The 22,666-nt window shown below is 48.5% G+C and overlaps 1 protein-coding gene across 2 annotated transcripts in view; it reads left to right on the top strand.

Annotated features, from left to right (window-relative positions):
* Window positions 1-22,666, top strand: part of Rab27a (RAB27A, member RAS oncogene family) — a 51,495-nt gene that overhangs the window by 1,800 nt on the left and 27,029 nt on the right. Inside the window, exon 1 of one of the 2 annotated variants that reach the window (XM_028865330.2) lies at window positions 15,659-15,720. The exons of the other annotated variant lie outside the window; for it this stretch is intronic. The gene's annotated coding sequence lies outside the window, so the exon portion shown is untranslated. Of the gene's footprint in view, window positions 1-15,658; window positions 15,721-22,666 lie in introns of those variants that run through there. 2 annotated transcript variants of the gene reach the window in all.

Here is a 22,666-nt window from a genome sequence, read left to right as displayed (position 1 = left end):
CCAAGGCAGACCTTCCTGCTTGCACAGAGAGTACTTTGCCCGCTGAGCTATTCCCCAGCCATTGTTTTGGTTTTGATTTTATGAGACCAGGTCTCACTCTCATACCCAGGCTGGCCTCGAACTGGTGACAATTCCACTTCAGCTTGGGAAGTGCTGGGATTATAGCTGTGTGCCACCATGCCCAGCAAGTCGTTTGAGGTCATGAAGATTTGTGCTTATGATTTTTTGTTTTGTTTTGTTTTGTACACCCAGAATTCTTACAGTTTTGACTGCTCCGTTTCATTCTTTGTTTTGTTTTGTTTTTTCCTTTCCTTTTCTTTTTTTGGTTTTTCGAGACAGGGTTTCTCTGTGTAGCTTTGCGCCTTTTCTGGAACTCACTCTGTAGACCAGGCTGGCCTCGAACTCACAGAGATCCACCTGCCTCTGCCTCCTGAGTGCTGGGATTAAAGGCACCCCCCCCCCCGGCTCATTCTTTGATTAATTTTAAGTTAATTTTGTGTGTGGTATTGGGTAGAAGGTCCAACTTTATCTCCTCAAATGTGGATATTTTCGTAGCATGTTTGTTGACAAGACTGCTTTGACCCTCTGAATGATATTGGCACCTCTGTTGAAAATAAATATGAACGTGGAGTTTGTGTCTGGATTGGCAGTCTTCTTTATACCATACACCCGTTGTCACGGTGATGGCACCCTGTCTGGATTATTGAACCCACGGGGTTTTTGAAGTCAGGGCATGCCAGGTCTCCAGCTTTGCCCTTCTTTGTTATGGTTGCTTTTGGCTGTGCAGAGCCCCTTGTGTCTCTGTGTGGAATTTAGGACCAGCTTCTCAATTGCCTTGGCTTTAGAACAAATGTAGGCGTTTTGCAGTGGGCGGCAGTCTGTGGGAAGCAGACTTTTAACTTCCTTTCCTGATCCCCACCTTCCCTTTGCCTTCCCCACCTTAGTGAATAGGAACTTCACTCCTGTCGAAGTTCACACGGAACACCCTGGAATGGCCCTCAAGTCTCTTCTTCCTTTCCTGTCCTTTGCCCAGCCTGAGCAAATGTTGTTGAGTCTACCTTGAGTATGACTAAATTTTTTTTGGTTTACAAACTTTTAAAGTGGATATAGAAATGGTTCAGCAGTTTAGAGCACATACTGCTCTTCCTGAGGACCCAAATTTGAGTCCCAACACCCATACCAGGCAACTCACAACTGCTTCTAACTCCAGCTTCAGAGAACCCAATGCCCTCTTCTGGCCTCTGCCAGTATTGCACTCATGTGCACAAAACCAAACACACACACACACACACACACACACACACACACACACACACGTAATTAAAAATAAATAAATAAGCTTTGTAATAGTTACATTTACTGAATCAGGTGGTTTAGTGGCTAAGAGTATTTGCTGCTTTTGCAGAGGACCTGGGTTTGGTTCCCAGTACCCACATGGCAGCTCATTAACTGTCAATAATTCCAGTTCCAGGGGACCTGATGCCCTCCTCTGGCCTCTGCAAGCACTGTACTCATGTGCTGCATGTACATACATGCAGGCAAAACACATACACATGAAATAAAAATAAATCTTTTAAAAATACTATTTTTTTTGTTTTTGTTTTTGTTTTTTGAGACAGGGTTTCTCTGTGTAGTTTTGGTGCCTGTCCTGGATCTCGATGTGTAGCCCAGGCTGGCCTAGAACTCACAGAGATCTGCCTGGCTTTGCCTCCCGAGTGCTGGGATTAAAGGTGTACGCCACCACCACCTGGCCTGAGTCTTATTTTGTACGGAGTTGGAGGCAAAACCAGGTGGAAGACTGGCTGAAAGTGCACTTTGAGTTACTGGATAAAACTCAGGATCCTCTATAACCAGTGTTTCTCAACCTTCGTGATGCTGCGGCCCGTTGATACAGTTCCTCACGGTGTGCTGACCCCCCAACCATAAAATGATCTTCATTGCTACTTCATAACTGTAATTTTGCTACTGTTAGGCAGCCTCATATAAATATCTGTGCTTTCTGCTGGTCTTAGGTGATCTCTGCGAAAGGGTTATTCGACCCCCCCAAGGGGTCCCACCCTATAGGTTGAGAATTGCTGGTCTAGTTCATACTTTCCTTAGCAAGCATCTTGTTATAGACCACCATATTCTACTGCCGCCCACTGCCTCCCACTGAATGGGGAATTGTGAGACTTCCCAGTGAGAATTGAATTAATTTGGCCTATAAAGTATGATAACTAATTTTACATGTTAGGAATTGTTTTAACATAGTATAGGGTATTTATACACACATACAATGCGTTTCCCAAATAAAATCGAGTAGATTTGGAAGACAGAACAGGACTTGTGAAAGTCTGAGCCCCTGAGAGGAAAGCCCGCTTGCCCTTGTTAAAAGTGTGATTGGCTCTTGAGGAAGTGGCTCTTCTCTTCACGAGCATTCACTCTCTGTGCCTTCTGAGATTTGCTGGGACTACATTTGTCCCTCTGCCTGGTGATCAGGAAATTTGAGTTGATGATCCTCCCTGTAAACGGATTACCCCGAGAGCAGACCCTGGAAGCCAAGATAAAAGCTTTCAGTGAACACCATGTCCTGGGGTGAGCATCTAGCTTGCTAGGGCCTTCCAGAGTGGGGCTCAGGGGCATGCCCATCATTTCTCTTGTATGATTGGGGCCCAATAATACATTGTATTTATTGTCCATTAAAATTGAGTGTCTGAAGCCGGGTGGTGGTGGCGCACGTCTTTAATCCCAGCACTTGGGAGACAGAGGCAGGCGGATCTTTGTGAGTTCGAGACCAGCCTGGTCTACAAAGCGAGATCCAGGAAAGGCGCAAAGCTACACAGAGAAACACTGTCTCGAAAAATAAAAAAAATAAAAAATAAAAAATAAAAAATAAAAAATAAAAAAAAATTGAGTGGCCTAAAAGAAATGGGAATTCCGTTCCTTCCTCTTCCCTCCCTCCCTTTCCTTACTCTCTTCTCCCACTTCCCTACTCTTCTCTCTTCTAATTGACTCTCTTGTATGCCAGGCTAGCCTGGAACTCACGATGTCGCTGAGGATGCCCATGAACTTCTGATTGTCTGCCTTCTGCTAGGATCCTGGGTGTGTGTTACCATACCTGTATGAAAGTCTAATTTGAGGATGGGGTTTCAGATTTACCAAATAAAAACAACTGAACTTTTCTTTCTTATTTTACAAGTCAGGGTCTTGCAATGTAACAAGCCAGCTCTTGGTCTCTCCGACTCTGCCTCTTTTTTTTTTTCTTTTCTGGTTTTTCTTTTCTGGTTTCTCTGTGTAGCTTTGCACCTTTCCTGGAACTCGCTTCAGAGACCAGGCTGGCCTCGAACTCACAGAGATCCTCCTGCCTCTGCCTCCGTAGTGCTGGGATCAAAGGCGTGCGTCACCACCGCCCGGCCTGACTCTGCCTCTTAATTGCAGTGTGCACCATCATACCTCATTCCAAAATACAGATGTAACCAGTTCTAGTCCCAGGTCATGTTTACACACAGGAAATGCGTGTTAAAGTCCCCAGAATGGTGGCGCTGTGGCTTGGTAGCTGTCTGTCTCCACACAGAGTCTGTCAGTGGCACCAGAGCTAGAAGGAACTGGGAGGACCACAGCTTTTATCCGGAGGCTAAGTCTGGCCCAGTTATACAGACTCCGGGCTGAGTCCGGAGCTAGAGCCACAGGACACGTGGCACAGCACCTCTCTCAGGACGCTGTGTCTAGGGTGGGGTGTGGTGATACTTACCGCTCTTCCAGAGGATCTGGGTTTGGTTCCCACCACCCACACTGTGGCTCACAACCACCCATAATTCCCGCCACAGTGGATCCAGTGCCCTCTTTTGATCTCCTCAGGTACAAGGTGTGCCTGTGGTGCGCATCCATACATGCAGACGAAACACCCCGACAGTAAATTTTAAACAGTTGAAAGAAAATCTGTAACTCCAGTTCCAGGGGATCCAGTACCACCTCCTCTCTTCCGCGGGCATGAATGTGGCACACAGACACACACACAAGCAGAGCACCCGTACACATGAAGGAAAAAAAAAAAAAACTAAAATTTTTTATAGAATGAAAGGCAATCCTGGAAACGAACGTGTTTTTGTCTGCTACTAGGAAAACCGTATTTCAGAGCCCCTGACCTTTTTTCATAACCTGGATGGTTAATTCATATTAAGCCCTACCAGCTGCCAGGTCAAAGCATAATAAAATCGGTTGCCAAGAGACAGAAAAGTCTGTTCTCCGTTGTTTGCTGCCGTTCGTCCCACCGCACGGGTGGATGGGAGATCTTCTGGGTGTTGCCGTGCGCTAATCTACGATGTGTTTCCATCACTGAAGGCAAAGACAAGGCATCGATCGCCTGCTTAAACGTAATAGAGCACTTTAATTTTCGCAGTAGCCTCGCCTGGGGAGGAGAGATGTACAGCTCTAGTCTGTGCAGATGCATAGATAGAAATCTCTTCCTTGTGGCTGGGGATGACGCTTGCTCAGCACGGGCCTGCCTGATGTACAGAGCCTCTTTCTGCTCCTCTGGGTTACCTAAGAATTGTGTGTTCGTTTGAGACAGTCTCCTGTAGCTCAGGATGGCATGAACTTACTGTGTAGCTGAGGATGACTTTCAACTTGGGATCCAATGCCTCCCACTCCCAAGTGCTGTGGTTACAGGCCTGAAACCCTGTTTGAAACCCTTGGTTTTTATGTGGTACTGGGGATGGAACCCAGGGTTTCATGTGTACCAGACAAGCACTTTACCAACTGAACTACCTCCTGTGTCCTATGTAAAAAATTAAAAATATCACAATAGAAGAAATAGGGGGAAAATAATCTAAAAAATGTTAACCCATAGTTGTGGGCGGGGTTTCTTTATTTCTAGCTGCTTGTGTTAATTTTCACTCCATATCTTTTTTTATTTGTTTGTTTTCTAGACAAGGTTTGTCTGTGTAGCCCTGGCTGCCTGGAACTCACTGTGTAGACCAGGCTGGCCTCGAACTCAGAGATCTGCCTGCCTCTCTGCCTTCTGAGTGCTGGGATCAAAGGCACACACACCACTGCCTGGCTTCCTTCTATATCTTACTTGTACAGTAGTGATGGCCAGAAAGAGCGAGCACAGCTGTTTGGCAGCCATGGAAAGAGCCTGAGAGGAGGCAGGCTGGCCAATCAGTCTACTGGTTGTCCTGAGTTTAGCTTATCTTAGTAGAGACCAGGTTACCCCTTCACTAACCCTCTTTACCCTGTGTGAGAACATAAAGTAGATCTTTTGGTGAGCTGACTCATCTCTGTGTCCCGGGGCACATGCTTGAGAGTGAAAGGCCCAGCCCCGCCAGGAATCACTGGGATGCTTTTAGTCTCCATGTTGCTCATAATCAGTTATTGGACACCATACTAGCAGCTTTCAACAGGGGTCATCACCCCCATGCCTGCCAGGGGATTTTAGCAACTCTCTGTCTGTCTGAGGCAGGGTCTTTTATAGTCCCAGGCTGGTCTCACGCTCCCTCTGTAGCCCAGGCTGGCCTTGAACTTGCATTCCTCTTGCCTCTGCCTCCGAAGTGTTAGGATTATAGAGACATTTTTGGGTGCCACAGAAATGGACAGCTACTACTGGTGTTCCATGGTTAGTGGCCAGAGATGCTGCTGAACAACCACTGTACAGGGAAACTGGATTAGCTTGGCCAAAATGTAGACAGTGGTGAGGCTGAGAAACCCTGCCTCAAAATCACTGAGCCTCTGTGGCTTGCAGTTTCCTGAGTGAGACATCTCCTCCATTGTGAAAAGTTAACTGTATCTAATTTTGCCAACCTTCCCTTTACCTCAAGTCTCCTGTTAAGTATCGGGTTAAGGCTCACATCTCTTCATGTGGTGGTTTGAAAAAGAAAGGCTCCATAGGCTCACATGTTTGAATCTTTAGTCGTCAGGGAGTGGCACTGTTTGAGAAGGATTAGGGCTAGGATTAGGGGTGTGGCCTTGTTGGAGTAGGTGTGGCCCTGTTGGAGCAAGTGTGTCACTGGAGGTGGACTTTGAGGTTTCAAAAACCCATGCCAGCCCAGGCTCCTTTGTCTGTCTGTCTGTCTGTCTGTCCCTGTCTCTCTGGATCAATATGTAACCGTCGGCTACTGCTCCAGGACCATGTGTGCTGCTGTGCTCCCCACCCTGATGATAATGGACTGAACCTCTGAGACTGTGAGCCAGCCCCCAGTTAAATGCTTTCCTTTAAGAGTCGTCATGGTGACAGTGTCTCTTCACAGCCGTGGAACACTAAGACAAGGCATAAACGGTTGCTGCTGAGTGGTGGGGTCTGAGAACCCTGCCCTCAGGGACTAAGGACGTCCATCCTTATTGAGAACCGGGTTGACTTCATGAGAAGGGTAGACCTCTGGTCGAGCTAGAGGCTAGACCGAAATGCTGATTTATGTAACCCCAAAGGGCGAATAATCCACTGGTGACAAGGACCTGTGCATAGAAGGCCCGCAGGCCTCTCAAGCCTTCACCAGGAGTCCGGGCTTCCTGAATTCCCAGCAGACCCCTATAGTTTTGTGCCACAGGTGCCAAGGAAATAGCGAGACTGGGCAGTGTCTTCACTGACGGCCTCCTGAGAGCTGTTCTTCACTTGAGAGTCAGGGATGGAGCCCATCTGCCTCTGCCGCTCATTGTCCGCCCATAGGGAAACCTCACTGGTTACACTGGCAGGCTTGTGTAACTTTAGGTCTGGTGGGAGGGGGCCTTGGAAATCATGCGGTTTCCCCTCAGTCTCTTAGGCTGATATTTCTTCATTGTAACCAGCAGTGAAGGAGGCAGTCCAGAACTATGCTGTTTGAGTACTCAGAGGAAGTGGGGTGTATTTATTTATTTAGAGACGGACTATCCCGTGCCCCTGACTATCCTTGAAATCTCTATATTACTAAGGATGACCTCGAACTTTCGGTTCTCCTGCCTTTATTCCTGGGCATGCTGGAAACTGAACTCAGGGCTCCATGCAAGCTAGGCAGGTACTTTGCCAACAGGGCTGCCTGGCCAAGCCCGAGAGTGACCTTCAGATGGAATTTTACTAACCGCTAAGACATCTTCCTTGAAGCTGTCTGAAATGACCAAGTACATTATGGTCTTCATTTACATTAAAGCTGCCCAGGAGACTTCCAGTGTCTGTCATGATGGTTCCATTGGTCCCTCATGGTGAATTTTCTGCCAGCCCACAGAGGCCTTCTGTTAAGAGTTGTCTCTGCCCACTTCATGCTGGCCATGTGTGTCTGTCTCCATAACATTTATTGCTATTTGAGATCATTTTATCTTTGTTTATCTTGTTTTGGCCCCGGGCCTGCTCACAAACGAGTGCTCTCTGTGAGCACAGCCCTCTCTCTGAGCAGCTGGGGCTACCTAGAAAATACTACTTAGAAGATGGTGAGTGCTAAGTTAAAATGAACAGGCGAATAAGTGAACAGGTAGCTAGAGAAGCCCGTGTCCTTTTTCCTCGACTACCTCTGATTTGATTTGATGCTTATGTGTGAGTGCCTGCGTGGAAGTCTGTGCATGACTTGTGTGCCTGGTGCCCTCAGAGGCTGGAAGAAGGTGTCAGATTGGGATCTCGTGTTAAAGGTGGTTGTCAGCCCACTTGTGGGTACTGAGACTCAAACCTAAGACCTCTGCAAGAGCAACACGTGCTCTTGGCCACTGAGACATCTCTGTAGTGCCTGAATTTTATTTTAAAAACTAAATCCAGAATACCAGTTTATTAGGACGTAGAAAGTGGAACTGTTTTATGGTTTTTGTCTGTTTGTTTGTTTTTTCTGTATGTGTTTTTCAAGACAGAGTTTCACGTGTAGTCCTGGCTGTCCTGGAACTCACTCTGTAGACCAGGTTGGCCTGGAACTCACAGAGATCCATCTGCCTCTACCTCCCAAGTGCTGGAATTAAAGGCATGCGCCACCACTGCCTTGCACAAAATGGAAAACTGGGTGGCGGCCCACGCCCTTAATCTCAGCACTCAGGAGGCAGAAGCAGGCAGATCTCTGTGAGTTCGAGGTCAACCTGGTCTACAGAGCGAGATCCAAGACAGGCAACAAAACTACACAGAGAAACCCTGTCTTGAAAAACAAAACAAAACAAAAAACGAAACCAACCAACCAAACAAACAACCCCAGCAAATGTTCTTAATCACTGAACTGTCTCTCCACCCCAAGGGTATCAGGTTTTCTTTAAAATACTGCCCAGCCAGGTCTGAGACCCTGTGATGTGCTCCTCTGTGCTGAGGTACTAAACTAAGGCGCAGAGAATGCCAGTCAGGGACCTGGAGCCCCGACTCTGCATCCTTCAGAAAGCAGTAAGGAAGGTTTTCAGGGCAGAGGCAGCACACACAGCCCCAAAAGGTGTTGGCTCACTACATTTTGCTCTGTTTACTTGTAACTAACCAAGCTGGCGTCAAACAGGAAGCCCACAGGCACAGCTTTCCTTTCTGGTCCACAGTGTCCTGTGAATTACGTGTTAGACGCGGGGCTGTAGAGTCAATCCCTCCACGACAGTGAAAACCCAACTGTTCGGTCTGACCACAGCAATGTGAACAGCACCTGAGAATGTGCTAGAGAGGCAAATTCACAGCCCTACCCCAGACCCACTGGATCTGAAGCTGGTGAGCCCAGAGCCTGTGTTTTAGAATCACCCTGTCTGGTATTTCCGGTGCCCACAACGCTGAAGAAGCACTGTCTGTGGTTCATAGCCCACCCTTTCCTTAACACTGCCGACCTTGGCTTTTGCAGTTGGTGACTCAGGAGCATGGAGGGCCCAGCTTATTAAGTAAGCCATCTGGTTTGCTTAGGAACGCGTATTCAAAACCTGAGGTGTCGTTAGGACCTTTCCTTGGAATACTACACAGGGTGGAGAACGGAACAATCCTGCCCAGCCCCTGCTCTGGGCGGGGCACTGGACTCGGAGTGCTTATTCGCTCTTTTGTTATCAAAGCCATCCTGCCAGGTCCATGCTCTGATCTGTTTCACAGACTCGGGACCTGGGGATGGTGGAGGTTGGACATGGCCTTCACCTACAGACTTCTCACCTAGTCACGGCTCTGCATTTGGCTCTCTGTTGTTTCCCTAGTTCCGTGGCTTCTCCCACCGTATGCGGCACCGGGGAGCGGTGCAAGCCGGGAACAGATGCAGGTTCTCTGGGTCTCCCTGGAAGGGATCCTAATTCAGAAGCCCAGGTGGGGCTCAGAGCTTGGGGTTTTCATCAAAGCCCCAGAAGAGTCTGCCCGTGGACACCAGACCATCCTTGGGAAAATCCTGACTGGAGCTACCTCCTGCCCTAGCTGGTTGGAACAGACCATCCTCAAGGCCTCTTGAGGTTTGGTGGTTTCTGTTTTGTGCTCACAGGTCTTGGGGGCTGACTGGAAGAAATATGAGAACAAATAAAAGACGAGTTTTGTGGTGAATCGAAGTCTCAGCTGCCTGGATGCCTCTGTAGCTCGGCTGCCTCTTCAGGGCTGCCAGGCCTTCCTTGTGTATGGTTTTGGGTAACTTGTGATCTTTTCTGTTACTTCCCCCGCCCTGCCCCACCCCCCGAGTTGTGTAACTTGTCCTCTGGCAACCTGGTCCTTGTGTTTGTGGGGAGCTCAGATGTGAGCAACTTCCTCCGAGCTGCAGTTAACATCTATGGAATGGTGGGTGAATTGTTTCAGCTTTGAGGTCAGAAATGGGTTTCCTGCGCTCCATGATAAGAGCCCTTATTTTTCAGATGGGATTGACAGAGCGAGTCATTCGGCAGCCCAGGGGGGCACTAAACGACTTGGCACCGCCATGAAGGAGGAAAGTAAGACACAAATGGAAAACAGACTTCCTTCAGGTGTGGTGCCTGGCGTCCTTTGTGGGTTCATCTGAAAGTCTAGAAACTGTTACTACAATAAATACCCTCAAGGCAGTGCCGGGGACATGCCCAGTCCATAAAGTGCTTACTTCACAGGCATAAGGACCTGAGTTCAATCCCCGGAACCACATTAAAAGCCAGGTGTGTGGTGGCGCTCGCCTTTAATCCCAGCACTCGGGAGGCAGAGGCAGGTGGATCTCTGTGGGTTTGAGGCCAGCCTGGTTTATAGCGTGAGTTCCAAGACGGCCAGGGCTGTTACACAGAGAAACTCTGTCTCAACAAACAAAGTCAGGGGTGGTGGTATGCATAATAATCCCAGCACTGAGGAAACACAGACAGGTTTGCTGGCCGCCCTACCCTTGAGTCAAACCTTCAAGCGGCAAGTCAGTGAGAGTGTCTCACCTGAAAACAAGGGGCCGGGGAGATGGTTCAGTGGGTAAAGGTGTCTGCTGCCAAGCCTGACCACCTGAGCTTGGTCCCTGAGTCTTACATGGTGGAAGAGGAGAGTCAGTCTAAAACTGTCCTCTTCCTCCACCTGGAGGCCTTGGTGTGGGCAACCACAGACACCTGCATACAAAAGAGATCAATGAGAATGTAGTAAGCTGAAAATAAAACCCAGGTGGACCACTCTTGAAAAACAGTGCATGCACACGCCTGCGTGCGCGCGCGCACGCACATACACACACACACACAAGACCTCGAAGCTCTCACAGTGAGAAAAGGGAAATTTGTAGGAAAACAGAGTAGTCACTAGCCTTTGTGGAGGATGGTGGTTAATGACGTTGAACTATTACAAATTTTAAAAAGCTGTATTTATTTTTAATGAGTGTGTACCTGCATGTATGTCCATGTACTGTGTGTGCCTTTGGAGGTCAGAAAAGGGTGTTAGGATCCCCTGGAATTGGAGTTACAGATGGTTGTGAGTCACCATGTGAGTGCTGGGAACTTAACCCAGGTCCTCTGCAAGGCCAGCCAGTGCTTTTAATCACCGAGCCATCTCTCCAGGCCCCAACAATTACATTTTTAAGTATGTCTTTTTTTTTTAAACATTTATTTATTTATTTATTATGTATACAGCATGTATGACTGCAGGCCAGATGAGAGCACCAGATCTCATTACAGATAGTTGTGAGCCATCCTGTGGTTGCTGGGAATTGAACTCAGGACCTCTGGAAGAGCAGTCAGTGCTTTTAACCTCTGAGCCATCTCTCCAGCCCTTTAAGTATGTCTTAATTCTGACACAAATTGTGCAGGACAGAGATGGAGAAAATTTCTTAAGAAACCAGCATCGGCAGGTGTGATGATGCACGCCTTTAATTGCAGTACTTGGGAGGCAGAGGCAGGCGGATCTCTGTGAATTTGAGGCCAGCCTGGTCTACAGAGTGAATTCCAGGCCAGCCAGGGCTGTATAGTGAGATCCTGTCACCATAGCCAAAAAGAGAGAAAAAGAAGTGGCAGCCTTGCTTCCGGGAAGGCGTCTGTGCCTAGCGCCTGTGGCCTGCTTCTTGCTAAGAACGCTTCATCATTAGAGCTAGTCTCATGGGGCACAGCTGGAGCCACAGCTACCATATGCATGAGGCATTACGGAAACATTGTCTCATCTCCTCTTCAGCAGCCTTTCAAAGCAGTAGCCAGCCTTGGTTTTACGGTTGAGAAGATCCAGGTCAGGAACACCGTTTCCAGGGCTGTGAGCCTTTCAGCGCCTTAACTCTGATGGTCTCAGGCAAACAGGGAGAGTTAGTCACCATGCCAGCAACCTCCTGACTCACAGGTGACCGTGAGGAAGTAAGCCTACCGGGTTCTGTGCACTCACACAGATGATCGATCGGTACGAGGAAGCTTGCCAGCCTGCCGCAGCCAAGACTCCTGGGACAGGGGTCGGCGCCCTTTTCCTGCTGGGCCCCACACTGCCCAGTCTCCTGGGCTGTTTGGTGTCCCTGTGCCGCATCACTGAGGAACAGCACTCTAGAGGGTGGCAGAGCTTGTTCTCAAAGGCGCACTGATGACTGTGCCGAGGGACAGCTGGCTGATCGACAGCATGGGTGGGCAGGGAAAAGGAAATACAAACTAATAAAAGACAGGGAAAGCAACAGAGTCCCCAGGAGCCGTTTATTACAGAGGCAAATTAGCTACATTAGCTTTTGTGGCAATGGCTATCACTAATCCTATACCCCATGCCAAACAGCTTCTTTAAAACAAAACAAAACAAAAAACCCCAAACATTATTTCTTTATTTATGTGAGTGTGTACATGTGCTGGCTCTTTTGTGCCATAGTGCATGTATGACGAAGTGGATTTTCTTCTTCCTTGGTGTGGTTTCCAGGGATCAAACACAGGTCTTCAGTCTTGGCGGCCATACCCGGTGAGCCATCTTGTGTCCCCACAAACAGCTTTAAGTACTGTATAGGCATTGCATAATTCAGTCTTTCTAACACAATCCTATTCATTTTCCTGTTTCACAGATGGAACACTGAGACAGAAAGGCTGGGAAATTTTCTCAGAGCTCCTTAGATGTGCTAAGTTCGCCCGTCAAAGCCAGTCTGTCTTTCCCCAGAGCCCAGGTCCTCAATGTCTTATGTTAGGGTCGGTACTCAATCCTGGAGACACAGTGTGGCCAGTTCAGGATGTCTATTGTGACGTCCTAAATTATTCAAGAAAGACAACTACATTTTATTTTGCATTAATTAAATTTATGTCAAGACTACATACAAATATTGTTCTATAAGGCTTATTATTATTACTATTATTATATTATTATTTGGTTTTACTTGACAGGATTTCCCCCTGCGTAGCCCTGGCTGTCCTGGAACTCACTCTGTAGACCAGGGTGTCCTCGAACTCACAGAGATCCGCCGGCCTCTGCCTCCTGAGTGCTGGGATTAAAGGTGTGCTCCTGCACCGCCTGGTGAGGCTTATTATTTAAACAAAACAAAAGCAACAACAACAAGCAGGCTCTCCACCCCACCCCCCAGCCCCCACCCCCACCCCCACCCCCCACCCCCCCGCACCCCACTCCCACCCCACCCCCCGCCGTTTCCAGCTCCTCAGGCTGCAGCCTCTCCGTTTGCTGCCTCGGCTGGTCCTCACACACCTAGACTCTAAACGACACACATATTTCCGTGGCCATTTTTTTTTTATGCTTAGATGTCGTCTCTTGACACTCTATTGTGAAATAAGAGTGATTAGTTATTTTCCCAACCCCTCTCCCACACACGGGCAACTCTGGCCCCGTCCTCTCACAGACAGTCCCATTAGAATCTTTGGCGGGTTTTTTTTTTCTTTTTTTATTGAAACAGCGTTTCTCGATGTGCAGCCTGAGCTGGCCTAGGACCTGCTACGTAGCCAACTGGCCTTGCAGTCCTGCAGTTACAGGACTTGTGCTACCATGCTTTTTTGGCTTTTGCTGGTTTCTTCTGGGAGTTTTACATTCTCAGGCCGCTCCTTTAAGACTTGATTCCAGATTCCACTAGCGGTTGGGTCAATGGACTTTCCACATTAGACCATGGTCCAGTTGGTCTGTAACCTTGACAGGAAGGCTCTAGAGCTGGCCGACTCTGGTGTGACTTAATCAGAGCCTTGCTTGGCCACACTTTGGCTCTACACCAAGGTTGAGCTGGTTTTAACAACCCGTGCTGGGCTCCCTACAGCTATTCAGAGCATGAAAAAAAAAAATCCACAGCTCACAGCTAGGAAGCCCTGCTGACACTGAGGACACACTGGTGGACACTGAGTACAGATGTGGGTTATCCTGGGCCGATCGCAGACAAACGTGGTATCGTTGGTGATGATGCTTGAAGACAGTCTTTAACATCTGATTTGTCTGAGTTCCTATTTGAACGTTGTGGACCATGTGTAATCGGATTCTTAGGCAACTGTGAGAATAAAATCAGAGCTGTCCGGAGGGAAGAAAGGACTCCATTGCAGGTTGAGTTGATGCTTGTGTAGGGTGTCCAGTTTCACCATTTTTCTCCGCCCTATTGAGGAGTCTCCGATCCGTTTCCATCGGGTACTCTTGGCTCTCTCGTTGAAAACGAAGTAACCAGCTGGGCCTTTAATCCCAGCACTCAGGAGGCAGAGGCAGGTGGATTTCTGTGAGTTCAAGGCCAGCCTGGGCTACAGTGAGAGTTCCAGAACAGTCAGGGCTACACAGAGAAACCCTGTCTCAAAAAACAAAAATCAAAAAACAAAAAAAAACAAAGAAAGAAAGAGAGAGAAAGAAAACTAAGAACCATGTGTGTGAGTTTATTTCTAAATTCTCTATCTACCCCACTAGTCTGTGTGTGTGTCTTCATGGCGGTACCATACTGTTTTTGATTACTGTCGTTTTGTAATAGTTAGAAATCAGGAAGTATAATGCCATCTTCTTTTTTGTTTTTGTTTTTTGAGACAGGGTCTTACTGTTAGCTCAGGCCAGTCTGGCACTTGTGGCAGTCCTCCTGCCTCAGGCTCCTGAGTACTGTGATCATAAATGTGATTACCATGTCCAGTTTCCATCTTCCTATTCAGTTGATTCCATAGGCCTATGTGTATGTGTGTGCATGAGCATGTGTGTATATATGTATGTGTGTATATATATATATGTATGTGTGTGCATGAACATGCGCGTGATCTTTAGTGTTCTCTGTAGATAGGTTCATATTGCCAGCAAAGAGATTATTTAACTTATTATTTTCGGTAACTGGGGTCTGAACTCAGGGCAAGCCCTCTATTGTGAACTCCACCCTCAGCCCCTCCTTTTCTTTCTGGGATGCTCTTGATCCTCTCTGGTGCCTGGTTGCTCCAGCTGTGACCTTCAGGACCATGCCAGGTGAGTGTGAACATCTGTCTTGAGGAAGGCTTTCATCAGCTCGGCGGTGAGAAGGATGTAGGCTGTGACGTCGTCACATGTCCTTGGCTGTGGTGAGGGGAATTCCCCTAAACCTAATTTATAGAGTGCTTTTGTCATGAAAAGGATGATCTTTGTCAAGTATCATTTTCAAACAAATAATTTATTTTTATTCTATGTACACTGGTGTTCTGTGTGCATGTATGTCTGCGTGAGGGTGTGAGATTCCCTGGAACTGAAGTTACAGGCAGTTGTGAGCTGCCATGTGGGTGCTGGGAACTGAACCCAGGTCCTCTGGAAGATCAGCCAGTGCTCTTAACCACTGAGCCACCTCTCCAGACCTTTAAGTTTTTTTTCCCCCAGATATCTTGATGATCTTGTGGTCTTCGTCCTTCATTCTGTTAGTGTATATGGCATATTTATTGATTGGGAGTTGGAGAGATGGCTCAGGGGTTAAGAGCACTGGCTGCTCTTTTAGAGAACCTGGGTTCACTTCGTATTGGGACATTCAAAACCACCAGTTCTAGGAGATCTAACACCTCTTCAGGCACCTGCACACACGTGATGCACATAAAGAAAAAAGACACACATGTGCAACTGAATAAAAATTTAAATAATTTGTTTGTTTTGATTTTATGTGCAAGAGCACGTACCACTCTTGCAGAGGACCTGGATTCAGTTCCTAGGACCCCATGGCGGCTTCAGCCTCTGCAAGAGCAGCGAGCTCTTAACTGCCCTCTCTCCAGCCCCCTTTGACCGGTTTTATGGAGGAGAGTTCTGGGCTCTTTTCTATCTTGTGGAAAGAACAGTTTGAGCACTGTGAGGGGGCATGGATCAGAGGTGTGGCCACATTTGCAGCCAGAATACCGAGTAAGTGTTTTATCACGGTCATCCAGACCAGAAATCTTTTTTTTTTTTTTTTTTTTTTTAATGGAATAGGGGCGAGAGTAGGGAAGGTGGGCCAATGGGAAATTCGAGAGGAGGAGAGGGCGGAGCCACGCAGGACCTGTAGTTACTGGAGACTGAGGCTGGGGAAAGGCAGGCCCGGAGCAGCTGGAGAGAGCAAGGTAAGCACGCTGACCGCTGACCGGCAGACATGCTGACTTCGGGGTGCTAGTGAGTGTCTGGGTGGACCCCCCCTGGAGAATGTTTTATCGGTGGGCCTGAAGGCCAGGAGCAGGTGGCGCTGCATCCTAGCTCCATCCCTCTGGCTGGTCCCTTGCATGCGCTCTTCCAGGTTGTCTGTCTGAATCAAGCATTGCATTCGGAAAGAAACCACCTAAGAAAGCAAATGTGCCTTCTTGAAGGAGGGGGAGAATAAGAGTAGGGGGGGCACCACCCTCCAAAGTCCGGGCACATCGAAGAAGTCTGCTTGCTCTGGGTGAGAGCCCGGTGGATCTGAGAAGCCTGACCCGCGGGGATCACTTGACTGCTTTGCCCAGCCATATGACAAGCAGCTGAGACTCATTAGCCGGATTGTGGGTTTCTGTGGAGAAGCCTGATTTGGAAATCGGGCAGGATAGACTGCTTTTCAAAAGAGTCTTTGGAAAAACTTTCCTAAGTAGGCTGTTCATCCGTTACCATTTCTCTTTGTTGTAACACTAGACAAAAAAGTGACCTTATAGGCGAGGAGGTGTGATCCCGAGTTATCAGTTGTGGGTGCCTTGGCAACTCCAGGCTAAATGTTTTGAGAAACACACGGGTTCTCTCCTGCCTCGGGTATGGTTTACATCTGTTCTTGTTTTTCCTTATAGTGGTTTTGAGATCTGCCATGCCAATTTCCAGGCACTAAAACAGTTAATTTTGTTAGGTTTGAAAGAGCAGACCTCTATTTCAGAGCCTGGAGGAGGAGCGCTCTGAGCGATGGGAATCTTTTCTTACATCGATCTTTCCACTTTGGGGCAGGTTGGTGTAGGGGGCACTCCAACTTGTGAATGTCTTGTCACCCAAGACCAGGGTGTTGACTGGGTTGGGTCTTCCTGAGAGTGTCGAGGGAGAATCCATCCCTGCCCTCTCCCCAGGCCTCCTGAGAGTGTTGAGGGAGAATCCACTCCTGCCCTCTCCCCAGGCCTCCTGAGAGTGTTGAGGGAGAATCCACTCCTGCCCTCTCCCCAGGCCTCCTGAGAGTGTTGAGGGAGAATCCACTCCTGCCCTCTCCCCAGGCCTCCTGAGAGTGTTGAGGGAGAATCCACTCCTGCCCTCTCCCCAGGCCTCCTGAGAGTGTCTAGGGAGAATCCACTCCTGCCCTCTCCCCAGGCCTCCTGAGAGTGTCCAGGGAGAATCCATCTGTGCCCTCTCCCCAGGCCTCCTGAGAGTGTCGAGGGAGAATCCACTCCTGCCCTCTCCCCAGGCCTCCTGAGAGTGTCCAGGGAGAATCCATCTGTGCCCTCTCCCCAGGCCTCCTGAGAGTGTTGAGGGAGAATCCACTCCTGCCCTCTCTCCAGGCCTCTCCATGCTGTTGTCTTTCCTCTGTGTATGTTGGGGACCGAATTTCCAGTGTGTACGTGTTCCAGTGCTTGTGTGTGTGGAGGCCAGAGGTCTCCCTCAGATGTCCTCCTCTGTGGATCTCACCATTTTTGTTTTGATGGGTTTTTTTGAGACAGGATTTCTCCCTGCAACCTTGGCTGTCCTGGATCTCGCTCTGTAGACCAGGCTGGCCTCGAACTCACAGAGATCTGCCTGCCTCTGCCCCCTGAGTGCTGGGATTAAAGGCATATGCCACTGCTGCCTGGCTTTTATCTTCTGTATTGAGACACAGTCTCCCATGGAGCCTGCAGCTCTGTAGTTAGGTGAACCTGGCTGACCTGCAGACCTGGGGTGGTCTTGTCTCTGCTTCTGAGGTGCTGGGGTGACAGCTGTCTACTCCCAGACCCATTCTTTATGTGAGTTCTGGGGATGGCACTCAGGTCCTCAAGTCTGAAGTGGCAAGCCATCTCACCAACTGAGAGTTCCCTTTCTTACAAAGACAATGGCCATGCTGGTTTCGGGCCCACCCTCCTAATCTCCTTTAACACCTGACTACCTCTGTTAGAAGTTCTATCTATGTGAGCCTTTAATCCCAGCACTGGGGACACAGCGGAGGTGAATCTCTGTGAGTTCGAGGCCAGCCTGGTCTACAGTGTGAGATCCAGGATAGGCTCCAAAGCTACACAGAGAAACCCTGTCTTAAAAAACAAAAAAACAAACAAACAAAAAAGAAAAGAGGTTCTATCTATGAAAAAGGTTATATCCTGAGATATTGCAAACTAGCACTTTCATGTGAAAATTTTGGGGGAAAGATAATTCAACTTGAGAGAGATGTGCTTGAGAAGTTCCATACTATCACCCTTTGAAAGTCTGCCTTCCCAAGGCTGGAGAGGTGGGTTTGTGGTTAAGAGCACTGGACCCTTTTGCAGAGGACCCTTCCATCCGATCCACAAGTTGCAGGTAGAGAGCAAGCCTGAGACTCGGCATGGAGTGGGCTTTTGACACCTCAGAGCCCCCTCTCAGTGACACACCTCCTCCAACAAGACCACACCTCCCAATCCTTCCTAAACAGTTCCACCAACTGGGAACCAGACATTCAAATATGAGCCTGTGGGGCCATTCTCATTCAGACCACCACAAAGTGCTTACCTGGGACATACCACCAACAAAACAAAATACAAGAATCTTAAATCCCTCCAAACTTGGTGTCATGCAGGCCATAGTTACTGATTACAATGCAGTAGAATTAGAAACCAACAATAACAGCGAGCTAGCGCCTCGCCTCACAGGCCGATGGAAAATGAGTGGGTGGTGGCACCCTGCTCCTCAGTGCTTCTGCATAAGTGAGCTAAGGCCTGCCCATTCTGTAAACAGATGATGATAGACATGCAAACAGTCAGTTCTCAGAACCCACAGCTCCATAGGAAAGGTAGAACCAGGAGAGTCTGCCAGGACGCTGTAAGAAGTGTGTTTGATCAGACCTTGTCCTCTAGGTAAGTTTATTTTCATTCCTTTGGATTCATCTGGTAAAGACTACGGTATCCGGGGGTAATTAAATGTGTATTGTAAACTTACCAGTAGAGAGAAAAACCTAGAAGACAGACTTAGTGATCCCTAGTGACAGAGGCCTGGAATTCTAACGGCTCACCCATGCCGCTATGAAAGGAATCCTGCCTTAAGAGTGAATGTCTGTACAGAGCTGTGTGGCCATCCCTCGGATCCTGTGCTGGGAAAGTAGACTCAAGTGTCCAGTGTCCTTTATCTGTGTCCTCGGGTGTTGTGGAGGAAAAGCAGTGTTGTGTCACTCCTCCGAGGATGTCAAATCCCTTGTGCCTGTGTTGTGTGGTAGTGGCCAATCTTTGTCAGAGCTTGTTTTGTTTGGGTTTTGAGACAGGTCTTGCTATGCATCTTGTTCTGGCCTGGAACTCGCTCAGTAGATCAGGATGGCCCGGAATCTCCTGAGTGCTGGGATTAAAGATGTGACCCACCATGCCCTACCTATCAAAGCTGTTTATTTTTTAAATTTTAGATTTGTTTATTTTAACTATTTATATTTAATTATTTTGTTCTCGCATGTGTGTATATGTGCACCACATGCACTCCTGGTGCCCTTAGAAGTCAGAAAAGGGTGTCAGATCCCCTGAAACTGGAGGTATAGATGGTTGTGAGCTATCTTTTCCACCTGTTCCGCACCCACCCATGTGGGTGCTGGAAATCAAACCTGGGTCTTCTGCAAGAGCAACAAGTTCTCTAAGCCACCAGGCCACCTCTCCAGCCGCAGAGCTGCTTGTAATGTGTCACTTAGACTGTTTTCAGATAACGACTGAGAACCTAATAATATTTTTTAAAAGAATTCTATGTTAGTGGTGTTTAAACATCAGATAATAGATTGATTTTTCTGAGCCTATTACACTGGTTTTTATTTTTTATGTTTTTAATCTTTTCAAAGACTGGGTTGAACCCAGCGGTGGTGGCACACACCTTTAATCCCAGCACTTGGGAGGCAAAGACCGGCAGATCTCTGTGAGTTCAAGGTTAGCCTGGTCTACAGAGCGAGATCCAGGACAGCCAGGGCTACACAGAGAAACCCCGTCTTGTGGGGGAGAAAAAGGACTGGATTGGTGCATGGTGGGAATCTTACAACCAGGACGGGTGGTGCATCTACTGTTTCTCAGTTACGTCCTGGGCCAGTGGTGGCGGCTCACAATTTTAATCCCAGCACTTGGGCGACAGAGGCAGGCGGATCTCTGTGAGTCAGCTATGTCATGGTGAACCCAAACCAGGGCCCCCGGTTCTGTGGGAACTTCCTGAGAAGGGTCGAATATGCAGAAGTTTGCACCGCAGTTTACGTGTTTCCAGAGGAAAGCACAGGCTGGTTGGCTGGTGGTGTCGGCTTTGGGGAAGAAAATCTGGCAGTGCGGGACAAGAGATCCAAAAGATAAAGAGGACGGCAGCTGAGGCCACGGTGTGGGAGCTCGAGTTTGCCGTCAGAGTGCAGCGTGTGCGGTGGGCAGATGTGTGGCCCCACAAAGGAAAGCCAGCTGGAAATGCTGAGTGCTTTGGGCAGCCACCCTGGACCTAAAGAGCGCGTTGCCATGGCTACAGAACAGCTCTGCTTGATACGGTTGATTAAAGCGTGAGGAGTAAAGCCTTTGTGAGCACCTCTGTGCCAGCCAGCGGTGCGGCTTGTCCTGGGGGGAGGAGGGAGCGGTGAGTGACGGGGTAGGAGTCCTCACGCTTTATGTAACAGAAAAGTTAAATCACGCTTGTCCCTTATGTTAAAGAAGCCAGACTGATTACAGCATTCTGGAAACACCACTCCTTCATAAAACCTAGTGAAAATAACACCCTGGCGTATAAATGAATGGGTACCCAAAGAGCAGGGTGTTAAACACCCAGGACCTAATTTCTCTGTGGACGAGAAAATGTAGAACACTCATTCTTCTTTTCTTTATTAAGTCAACTCTATGTGAGATCCTGTATCTCAGTTATACTGACACCTCGGAGTTGTTTGTATAGCGGCTTTCATCACACGAATAGCATAATTCATATTTCTCTTGGAACGAGAGAGCACCATTGCCCCTCCACAGAGGGAAGGGCTTGCCTCCTGCTCCGGTGCATTTCCCCAGCAGACGGCGGCCATCTCTGATGCGCAGCCGCGGTGTGGGTCAGGGCTTCATCACACAGGTCTGTGTTCTGAGAGGACGAGTCTGCACCGCATCCCCACCTGGGTTTCCCAAAGGCGTTTGTGTTGTAGAGTGTGAGAGTCTCTTTCTACCTTCAGGTCCTTCAGTGCCCTCTGGTGCCACCCACCCCGGCTGCTGTGGCAGAGACACTGTCTCTAACCGTCCTGCCTTGAGCAGCAGGCCTAGGGGTTTGGTGGTCTCTGGCTTAACTAATCACCGCCACATTTTGTAGCTCCAGAGCCTGTGACGAGCAGATGGACTTGCAGGTAGCCCATCTTCCAGGTGGCTTAGGTTGCTCCTCGGTTTCCAAGCCTGAAGAATGTTTTCTCTCATATCATTTCTAAGTGCCATTCTCTAGCTTGAGTGGAAAGCACCAGGCTTACAGATGTAAGATGGGGGTACAAGCCCTGACCTGCCTAGGGTGATGAGCAGCTCACGGAGTGTGAGCCCTGGCCTGCCTGGGGCCATGAGCAGCTCTGAGTGAGTTGATCCACACTCAGACACTTACTTCACTGATCACTGGACTCAGGCGGGTGTGGTGTCTGTCACCCGGTAGAAGATCCTGGCTGCGGGTCCTGTTCTTCGCCGCTCCCTCATACCCACAGAAAGCCTCCACCCACTGGGCGTGGACTTTGCACACTCACTCTTCATTTTTATCAAATTCTTGGAGACAGCCTCGCTTCAAGGTGGTGTGGAGAGGCATGCTCAGCTGTGGGCTGGCATCCCGTGACAGTGACAGATGGCTGTGTGCATTGTGAGGCTCCCTCCACATTATTGAAGGTATTACTCAGGAAGATAATCAGCCACACCTGTACTCCACACATGGACGGCTGTCCCTCCCTCCCATTAGACTGTATGTAAAGTGAGAGGTGCTTTATTAAACCGTAAGTACTACACACCCAGCATTTTGGCAAATTTTCTAAATCCCTATGAAGATGCATGTTCTCATCCTCAAGGAGGCTTTGGCAGTACGTATAGATGTTGCCTCTTGAGTAAGTGAATGAATGCTCCACACTGGGATAAAAAGCCAGGATCTCCTTTGAGTCATGGACACTGACTGGTCTTCCAGATCTACTCAGGAAAGGTCTAGTGGTCTTGTCTGTCACTCTGTAGCCCATATTACCACTTTCCAGCCTTCGGGGTCAACTGCTAAGGGATGGCAACATTTTAGAAATCCTTGGTGGGCTTTGGAACTGACAGCACTTGAGTTTTCTTCAAACTGGTTCTTTTCCCCACTGGCCCCATGTGTCTTTCTGAACATTCAGGTACAGACTGAATTAATGGTAAGAATAGGTTTTAGGGCTGAGGCTGTGTAGCTCAGTGGTAGAGGACTTGCCTACATGTAGAAGGTCCTGATTTGGTGCCCAATACCACTAAAGAAAATGAAAGGCTTAAAAATAAAAAACAAAACCATATTCCCAGCTGTGTTAGAATTCCTAGCCACTCCCCCAGCTACATGACCGCACATCCATTAGCCAGGCAAGATGCTTAGTCATCCTAAGGCCTTCTGTCCTACGTGTGCTGCGTGATCACGTAATCTGCACACTGCATGGTCCTGTAATCTATACGCATGCATGGCGTAGCTACATAAGCCCATATGCGCATGTGCGGGAGTTGGGAGGGTGGGGGGACCTATAAAAGCAGGTTCCACCTATTCCTCCCTCCTCTTCCTGCAGTCATTCCATAGGCCTATGCACATCCCTTCTGTTCCCTTCCCTTAATAAACTCTTAGAGTCACTTTTCTCACGCGGTAAACAGCGCTGCTTCATGAATAACAAGCGGGACATGGTGCTACTCACCTTTAATTCTAGCACTCGGAAGACAGAACAGGAAGGTCTCTGAGTTTGGGGCCACATTGGTG

This window comes from Peromyscus leucopus, chromosome 14, assembly GCF_004664715.2.
Source record: "Peromyscus leucopus breed LL Stock chromosome 14, UCI_PerLeu_2.1, whole genome shotgun sequence".
Taxonomy (NCBI): domain Eukaryota; kingdom Metazoa; phylum Chordata; class Mammalia; order Rodentia; family Cricetidae; genus Peromyscus; species Peromyscus leucopus.
Note: the sequence above shows the minus strand (reverse complement) of the source record. Positions and strands in the feature narration are given on the sequence as shown.